The sequence below is a fragment of the Cupressus sempervirens genome, chromosome 6 (genome assembly GCF_028749045.1).
Source record: "Cupressus sempervirens isolate cs-2001-9-10 chromosome 6, ASM2874904v1, whole genome shotgun sequence".
NCBI lineage: Eukaryota > Viridiplantae > Streptophyta > Pinopsida > Cupressales > Cupressaceae > Cupressus > Cupressus sempervirens.
The window spans coordinates 365033768-365043072 of record NC_143123.1 but is presented as its reverse complement, the minus strand read 5'-3'; the positions used below and the strand labels follow the sequence as shown (position 1 = coordinate 365043072).

At 30.8% G+C, this 9305-nt stretch overlaps 1 pseudogene; it reads right to left on the bottom strand.

The window, feature by feature from the left end:
* Positions 1-1567: 1567 nt before the first annotated feature.
* LOC149552600 (2-methylene-furan-3-one reductase-like) lies at positions 1568-9017 on the bottom strand (annotated as a pseudogene).
* Between the last annotated feature and the right edge of the window lie 288 nt (positions 9018-9305).

The window sequence follows — 9305 nt, the reverse complement described above, 5'->3', positions numbered from 1 at the left end:
TAATACACTCCTTTGATCCTAGAGAAGATTTATCAATTATTCGCTAACTTTATGAGACTATGCATGAAAATGCCTATTAGTGACACTGTTGGTAGTGAAACTTCTAGAGTCAATCATATTGACAATAAATTACTACCTACTAGTAAACATTTGCATAAGACACTAATTTGATCCCAAGGTATATTAAATTGTTGTCTTCATTAGATTTGGTATGAAAACTCACATCAATCAAACTAGTAATGGTGAAATCTTTGGAGACTATTATGTTCAATAAGAATAACAGTGTTCTCAATCTCTCAAGTTACCCTTAGGAAAATATAAGGAAACAATAAAATTAAAAAAATATTAAAGAACAAAATAGAAATAATTAACGGTTTTTACATTTAAAACCATCTGAACTGCATACAGAGTATAAACATCCTAGTGAACGTGAGTGAACAATATTGAAATATGGATTTTTCCTCATTTAATTTGGGATTACTGATTAAAATGTAGACTAAATATGGCATACAAACAAAGTTCGACTTCAAAATACAATCCTCAAAAACAATGATAAACTAGAATGTCAAACTTCCAATCAACAAAAAGTGAACAGTGTGAAATTAACAAATATCACAAAACAATATCATAAAAAAATACAATGTAGTTCCTAATACTAAAGTTGCATCATTTTTTTTACAAGTAATCTAATTCAGTTGCTCCTGATCAAATACCTTAGATATCCTAAAGATATCAAAAATAATTGATATACGTCAAAAAACACACACCCCAATATCCAATTTGCTATGTTGGATAATGATCAAATCTATTTGTGGTCTAAATAAGGAAAAATATCACTTGCTTCCTTATAATGTGTAAAGAAACTTTGAGCATCTCACAAAAATTAGAAAATGATGAGATAATGTCAGCCAAAATATTGGGACAAAAAATGAGGAAAAACTCAGTCACACATTGGTCACCAAGGTTTTGGGAGAATGTTCTTCTATACTCCAATGATTTGAGGATTTGCATAAGATGGATTTGTTTGGATGGAATTAGAGATTTTCAAGGAAATCCACTTGGTAGGGTAAAGCAAAATCACTGCATCCATGATTGCAGCCTGTTTCTATGAGTGATTATGTATTTCAAATCTAAACACTTTTATTGTATTGTATCATGTCTAACAATCTTTAGGAAAATAGGGCTTTTGGAGAATATTTTCAATATATATATATATATGTATATATATATATATACATATATATATATATATATATATATATATATATATATATATATATATATATATATATATATATATATGTATGTATATATATATGTATATATATATGTATATATATATATATGTATATATATATATATATATGTATATATATATATATATGTATATATATATATATGTATATATATATATATATATATGTATATATATATATATATATATATGTATATGTATATATATATATATATGTATATATATATATATGTGTATATATATATATATATATGTATATATATATATATAAAAGATATGCTTAATGAAGCCAATCTTCCAAAAGCGATCTCTTTAATCTATGCAAGGAAAAATATAATCTCAGTGACTGTGAAAATTTACAAATCTAAACCTGTGGACCTATTTCTTTTGAGTGGTGTAGACCTTTTTAGCACCATCATCACTATGTAAAGGAAAGAAAACCCATAATAGATGTGGAATAATGGATGGAATGATATATAAAAGAAAAAGAGAGAAATCAAAAACCTACCAATGGTGTCAAAAATGAAGTCAAACTTCTCTTCTATTTTATCGTACCTCTCCTTTGTATAATCAATCACCATATGAGCTCCTAACCTTTTTACAAAGTTAATATTAGGAGTGCTTGTAATAGTTGCTATATTGGATGCTATGAGGCCTCGCCCTGACCCATCGTAGCATAGTTGATACATTACTATTTTGATACTCATGACTCGATATGTCGGGACATTATTTGATGCACTGAACATTATTATGCTATTTCATGATGTGTGATGCTTTACTTTCAGATATTTGATTTTTTCATTTAATGCTTTATGAACATGTATAATGATGAAGTAAATGAATGGAGAACTAACACTCTAATTATACAATTTTTTTTAAATGGTCAAATATGAGTAGAATGAGATGAACAATTGATTATTAAAAAAATGGATGTTTTTAATTTATAGGATTTTAATAATACGTAATTTACATATATGCATTCATTTCTTGAGCTACTGATGTGTGCAATGAGTGTGTAGGATAGTTAGCCGAGAAATCTAATTGAAAGATGGAACTGTACCCCTTGCTAAATTGTGTTATTTTTGCATTGTCTGTCCTTGAAGGTTGTTATTGGGTTCTACTATTCTCCTAGCTTTTTTTTGGGTTCTATTAAGTCTTTAAAGCCTAAAAAAATTAAATTTAAGTACCCTAGGGGTAAAGGTATGAGTTGGGAGTACTTTCCATCCCCTTAAGCTCTTTGGTTGACTTTTAGGGTCACTCAAAAACCCTACTTTTGGTTGATTACGAAAATTGATTTGTCCCCTTCATGAGTTGGTGACTCAACTCCACCATGGGGTTACCTAAAGCCTAGTTGAATTAGGGTCATATTTAGAGGCATTTTGGAGAAGTTTTGGGTTGTTACCCAATCTCTAGTTTTTAGAGAGAAGTTTGAAGATTGAAGGAAAGAAAGGAAAAAGCTCTTCTCAACTTGTCATTTTACCATCACTTTTTGTGAAGGTAGGATTCTTCACTCTTTTGATTGTGTTTCTTCTTATTATTCATGCTTGATTCATGCATAAGACATTGTGATGATCTTTGTATTGCTTGTATGTGTGTTGAGGGTGTTATTGGAGGAATTTTAACTTGTTCTTGGATGTCATTCTTATGCTTTTCTTTGAAATTTTGAGGGGATTTCATGGGGATTGTTTTGGGATTACTCACCCTTGGATAGGGAAGAAGTGGCCATGTATGGGGTAAGGGCCTTAGTTGGACCTCAATAGTGTAGAGTATCCTCTCATGGTGAGAAGAGGGAAAGAGGGTAGGGTGTATGGGCCCCTACTTGTCATCACATACCTTGTATGAAAATTTGAATTCTTGAAGAAGGGAAGGAATGAAAACCCTTGTAGAAGAATGGAAGTTCTTGAATTTTAGCCCTGAAAGGGCTATGTTATGGTATGGTGATTGACGTCTCCTATTGAGAAAATTCACCTCTCCCTTATTTTGGTTCAATGTTGAACCTATTGTGCAAAATCGGGTTGGGGATGCATGCTTGAATTGTTCATCATGTTTTGTTGTTTTACCTCTAGGTCATCTCTCATCTTTCCCATGATTCCCTTGATGTATTGAAGATATTTGAAAGGATCTCTTGTGAAAGACCTAGAAGAGAATTCATTTGAATTGTAACATTGTGCAAAATGTATTTAAATTTTGATGTATTGGCAAGGATGTCGGGTTTTCTTACTAGTTCTTTCTTGATGGAGCCTTGAACCAGGTTAATTAATAGAGAGAAAAGATTGAGAAAACCTCCTTGTATTGTATCTTATGTTGTTCAATTTATGCATATGAGTGTGGAATAATGGATTTAACGATGTTGTTCTTGAATTATACAATCTTCATTTTGCAAATATGTTAAGGAAAGTAATTGGATATGTTGAAGTTTTTTTTCAATTCAATGTCATATGTTTTAGGAGAAAGTTAATAATCCTACATTGAGGATAACAAAGTTAACACCTTCCTTGTCAAACTATGTTGAGGCTAATCAAATTAGACACAAAAGAAAAATACATCCTCTTGTCCCAAATTTAGTGATGGTAAAATCCAATTTGGGAGAAGCATTCATCCTGGTCATAAGATTAATTGAACAACATAGGTTGAAAAGAATAAAATAAAATATACATGTATACCCTTGTATTAAAATGTATGACCAAAGAAAACATGTCAAGAAAAAAGGAGCTTATGCAAGTTTAAAGGAAAAGTCAATCAAACACAAGATCAGCACTTATAAAAAAATTAGACCTTAAGAAAAATATGTCCACCCCTAGGAGCAATTTTCTCTCTAGAGTTTTTATGGGGGATGCAAATAAAGCCTCATTGGCAATAGAGCATATTTCCCTCCTGATTCCCCTTTAAAATAATCTTTATTCAAATCCCTTATATATAAAAATAAATAAAATTGTTTGGAAGGTAATATTTATATTCTTGAAATACCCCCCCTTTCCTAAAAACCCACCTAATAAACTTTTTTCTATTACTACCCTCCCCCCCTCCTAAATCTCCACCTAACTCCACCCTAGCACCCTTTCCATGACTCTAGCATAGGGAATTGTACCTAGTCACTATCACATTTATCCCCCGTCGGTGCCAAGCTGGAGTCACAGTTGGAGTGAAGGGACAATTGTGCACTCAATGAAACCTTTTTTAAAAAACAAGTAAATCAACTTTTGCTCCCTTGTTAAACCCCGCCCTCCTAAGCGCTTGATCATGAAGTACTTGGCTTACGTGCGTAGGGGGACAATGTTTGCGCTTGGTAGACTTGGAGCAGTGCCAGACCATCTTAGGGTCTACCCAAGGTCTCCTTGGGATGTGGGACAGTGAGGAGGCCAAGTGGCCAAGTGTTTAGGGTGGGTGGGTATGAAGGTAGTTGTAAGATAGTTTTATTAACACTATTATAAATTAGAGTTTCTTTTTACTTAGTATAGATTAGCTTAATGTCTTAGTAGTTCAAATACGCTTTTAGTTATATATATAACTTAATTCATATGTATTATGGTTAGTGATTAAGATTGTTTTAAGTTTTTTTAATGTATATTAATTTGTATGGTTAGGTTTAAACATTAGTTAGTAAGTATCAATAATGTTAAGTTGTTTAATTTTTTTATTATTATTATTTCCATTATTGGAGTTGAGTTAGATAGTTTAAGTTAAGTTAGTGTTAATGTGAGTAAGTTTTAAATTATTTAGTTGTTAATTTAATTATTTTATTATCGAAGTTTCCTTTAAATTAAGATAGTTTTGTAGTTATGTTACTTAGAAATAAAGTTATACGTGTTAAATTTTAGTAATGTATTATAGTTGTGTTCCTTTTATAATGGCATTTAATGATTAATTGTAATTAGGATTAAAGTTCAATCACCATGTAATGCTATATTAATTCTAGTTCTTTCCATTTCAAATGGTTGCAATAATTAGATCCATGTTAATTAAATAAATACTCAAATAAATCAGTTATATCATCATTTAATATTTTGCTTAATGGACATTTTATTGATTAATGTGATTTAAATTAATGGCAAATTATGTTAACTCCTAAGCTTGTATTATTGGTTTAATAATGTAATAATTTAAGCATAATTAAAAATAATTAAGTGCTATTAATTAATTGAATTTAGTTTAATTATTTTAATCACTTGATTCAACAATGAATGTCTAAGTTTAAAACATTTGAATCCTACAAGATGTTTCAAAACTGAGTTGTAGTCTTAAAATTTTTGACAAGAGATTTTGGCATTTGCCTTGCAATGTAACTTCATCTTTAATTGATTATGAGCCTATCAACTTAGTGAATTTAAGTTAATTATTTAAATATATAAAAATTGTGTGTTTTGCCCCTATATTTTGGGCATGACAGATGCTCCATATACAAACTTGGCAAGTTGCACCTCCAACAATATTATGAATTAATATCCTTTCTTTATTTGTAAAAAGACAATGTTTCCTCAAGTCCAAAACCCATTATTCATTTTACCTAGATGGCCAGACTACCCACTTCACCATCTCCACCCACAATTACCACAGTCTTTCCTTTTTGAAAATTTATTCTATCAAAAGCAACTTGGGCAATTTGGAGAGCTAAAGGGAAGCTAGTTGCTTCTTCAAAGGACATGTCCCCAGGCTTCAAAGCAATAAGACTATCTTCCACTATTGTGTATTGTGCCAAAGTCCCACACTATTTTGGTCTCCCACAAGTATAGTTGTGGATACTGCCATAAACTTCATCTCCATTGTTGAACTTTGTGACATCATCTCCTTGATCAACTATAACTCCTACCATATCACAACCTGAGACAACCTATGAGACATTACAAATAGGGTCATGAAGCTTATAGTTCCTTCAATTGTGATTAGTTAGGGTACAAGGACCTTGAAAAAAGTGACAAAAGAGGGCCATATGAGGTACAAAATATCAATGGAATGAAATTCAAATGGAAATCATGCCTTCTAGGCCACATAAACAAAACAAAACAAAACAACCCAACTTATGGTTAGAAGACAAGGAAAAAATGGATTCTTCCAAGTCTAAGGCCTGCCAACTCAAATCCAAGGCTATCCATTTTTCTTAAAAACCTGTAGTTGGAAAACATAATTAAACTATTGCATTTCTTCAAATAGAAAAAAAAATCATGGCAAAATTTCCATGAAATACTATAAACTTCCTACCCTTATGTCTTGCTATTTGAAGGTGAATTTGAACTACTTTTCCTACTTCTATGACTACTTTTTCCTCCTCTCACAGGCCTGTAGAACCATTAAGAAAAATTATCAATAAAACGTAAAAAAAGAAATGAGCATACAAACCCAAGCTATAAATAGAGCATCCACCTTCTTAGATTTAAAATCTTTGAAAGTTTCCTATCTCCATGAGAGGAACACTAAAGAATCAAAGATGCCAAATAAAAAACTCAACATCGTGGATGTCATGAATATGATATATCAAAATGTAATTGTGTGCACTGTTACATATGATTAAGTGTTCTGAACACCTCAATAAGCATTTTCAGACATACAAATACATGGCATCAATGGCATATTCTTCAAACTCATGGCCTTCAATTATTATAACACTACATTCAATACTTGGGGGAGGACAGAGCAAGCCTTGAGATATCCCAAACTAGACACCAATCATATTCCAAACAATGTTGTGACTAGCTATTCTTTTTGCTAGAGTAACTATCACCTAGCCCATTTTGGACAAGTAAGTCATTTCTCATATATTATAGATTTTGGTGCTAGATATTTTCAATGGATAGTTGGCCTTAGAAATTTGATTTCTATTTAGTTTATTTTGAGCTTCACTTGGTTTCAAGAATAGTTCAATATTCTATACTTAACAAGGCCAACCACATGAAGGTGGAAGCTCATTTGCACCCCCCCCCCCCCCCCCCCCCCCCCCCCCCCCCTCCCAAAAAAAAACATCACTCTAAATTCCCCATTAACATCTAATAACATTCATTCATTCATTCAACCATTTTTGAAATATAACATCCAATCATTATAATCACACAATAACATTCATTAGCACATAAAATCCATTAACATCTAATAACATTCATTCAACCATTTTTGAAATATAACATTCAATCATTATAATCACATGATAACAACACATAAAATTCATTAACATCTAATAACATTCATTCATTCAACCATTTTTGAAATATAACATTCAATCATTATAATCACATGATAACATTCATTAACATCTAATAACATACATTCATTCATTCAACCATTTTTAAAATATAAAATTCAATCATTATAATCACACGATAACATTCATTAACACATAAAATTCATTAACATCTAATAACATTCATTCATTCATTCAACTATTTTTGAAATATAACATCCAATCATTATAATCACATGATAACATTCATTAACACATAAAATCCATTAACACACAACAGTCATGAATAATTCATTAACATGTAAAATTCATCAACACACAACATTCATGAATATTTTATTACCACATAAAATTCATTAACACACAACATTCGTGAATATTTCATTACCACATAAAATTCATTAATACACAACATTCATGAATATTTTATTAACACATAAAATTCATTAACATCGTTTCCTTTTGGGCTTCTTAATGTTCTTTTTTTGTCAGTATCTTGTAAGAGGAATATCAATTTCCTCGTCATTCCCCTTGGCATTCCTCTCTTCTACTGATTCTAATGCCAACGCATGTCTCCTCCTCATTTGTCCAGGAAGAGGTGGCCATTGTGGCAAAGGGGAGTCTGCTGCAAAAATAACTACATCATGAGTTAAATTCAAACTATTTATAGTAGTGAATTACATGTTTTTAATTAAGTAAAAGAACTATAAATAAAAAAATTTATTGAAATGAACAAAACATAGATTTTCTTTACCTAAATGTACCACATGATCTACATGGTGCTTAGTCTAAACATCCTCTGGCACTCGTTCAGCATGACATTTTGTATCCTCTAAAATATACACAAAAAAGGTTACAGCAAGTTCAATTTAAGATGTTAAATTGTATTAATAATTACATAATTATTTTTAAATAGAAAATGAACACCTCCATCAATACAACGATGCACATCAGGGGCTTCATCATGCGACATATAATAAGGATCTATGTTACTATTAGGAGGTTGCATTGCAATGTCATGCACACATTATTATCAAATAGATTGTTGCTCAAGTATTCAATTTCTAATATATATATATATATATATATATATATATATATATATATATATATATATATATATATATATATATTTTGCATATTTACCTATTCACATGATGTAGGGGACTCTTGGGTTGGGCTAGTGGAAGACTGGCCTAGGCGTTCAGCCATGGCTTGATAGCCTTCCTTGAAGGAAATTTTTTAGTGTTCTCTTGTGGCCTCTAAATTAAATTCAAAGCCCTGCATTTTTTGTTTAAACAAAATTATTTCCATTTTATAAATAATTTTTTTTAGGAATTTATTTGCTCCTACTTACAATTTGTGCTTTAATTTTTGAATATCCACCAGAGCCAAGTTTGCGTTGCCCAATCTTTTCTATCCTAGTCTTTGGTGCCTTTGACGTATCCTACAACCTATGAAAAGTTTGAAATATGTTAGATGATATAGATATAAAGATGCCTAATCAATGCATTATTACATTGTACTAGTAGTCAATCTTATTGCATACCTTCTTCTCTCATTTTTAGGTGTAATTCCTCTTTTAACATCCATTTTTTCCTTTGTATCCAAAATGAAGTCATTTCAATCCCTCACTGAAATAGAGGGAGGACACTCGTACTTTGGATTGTGGATGAGACTCCTTCTATAGGAGTTCCTCATAGTGCTCAGATGTTTTACAGCTTTTTCCAAAAATTGCTTCTCCTTAAAAATATTACCAAACTCATGCTCTAAATCTACAATGTACTGATCTTTTAATTTTTTATATTGCAAGATCCACCTTTTAAGAAAAAACAAAAAATTATTAGATAGAAAAATTAACTAAAGTTGTGTACCTTATAC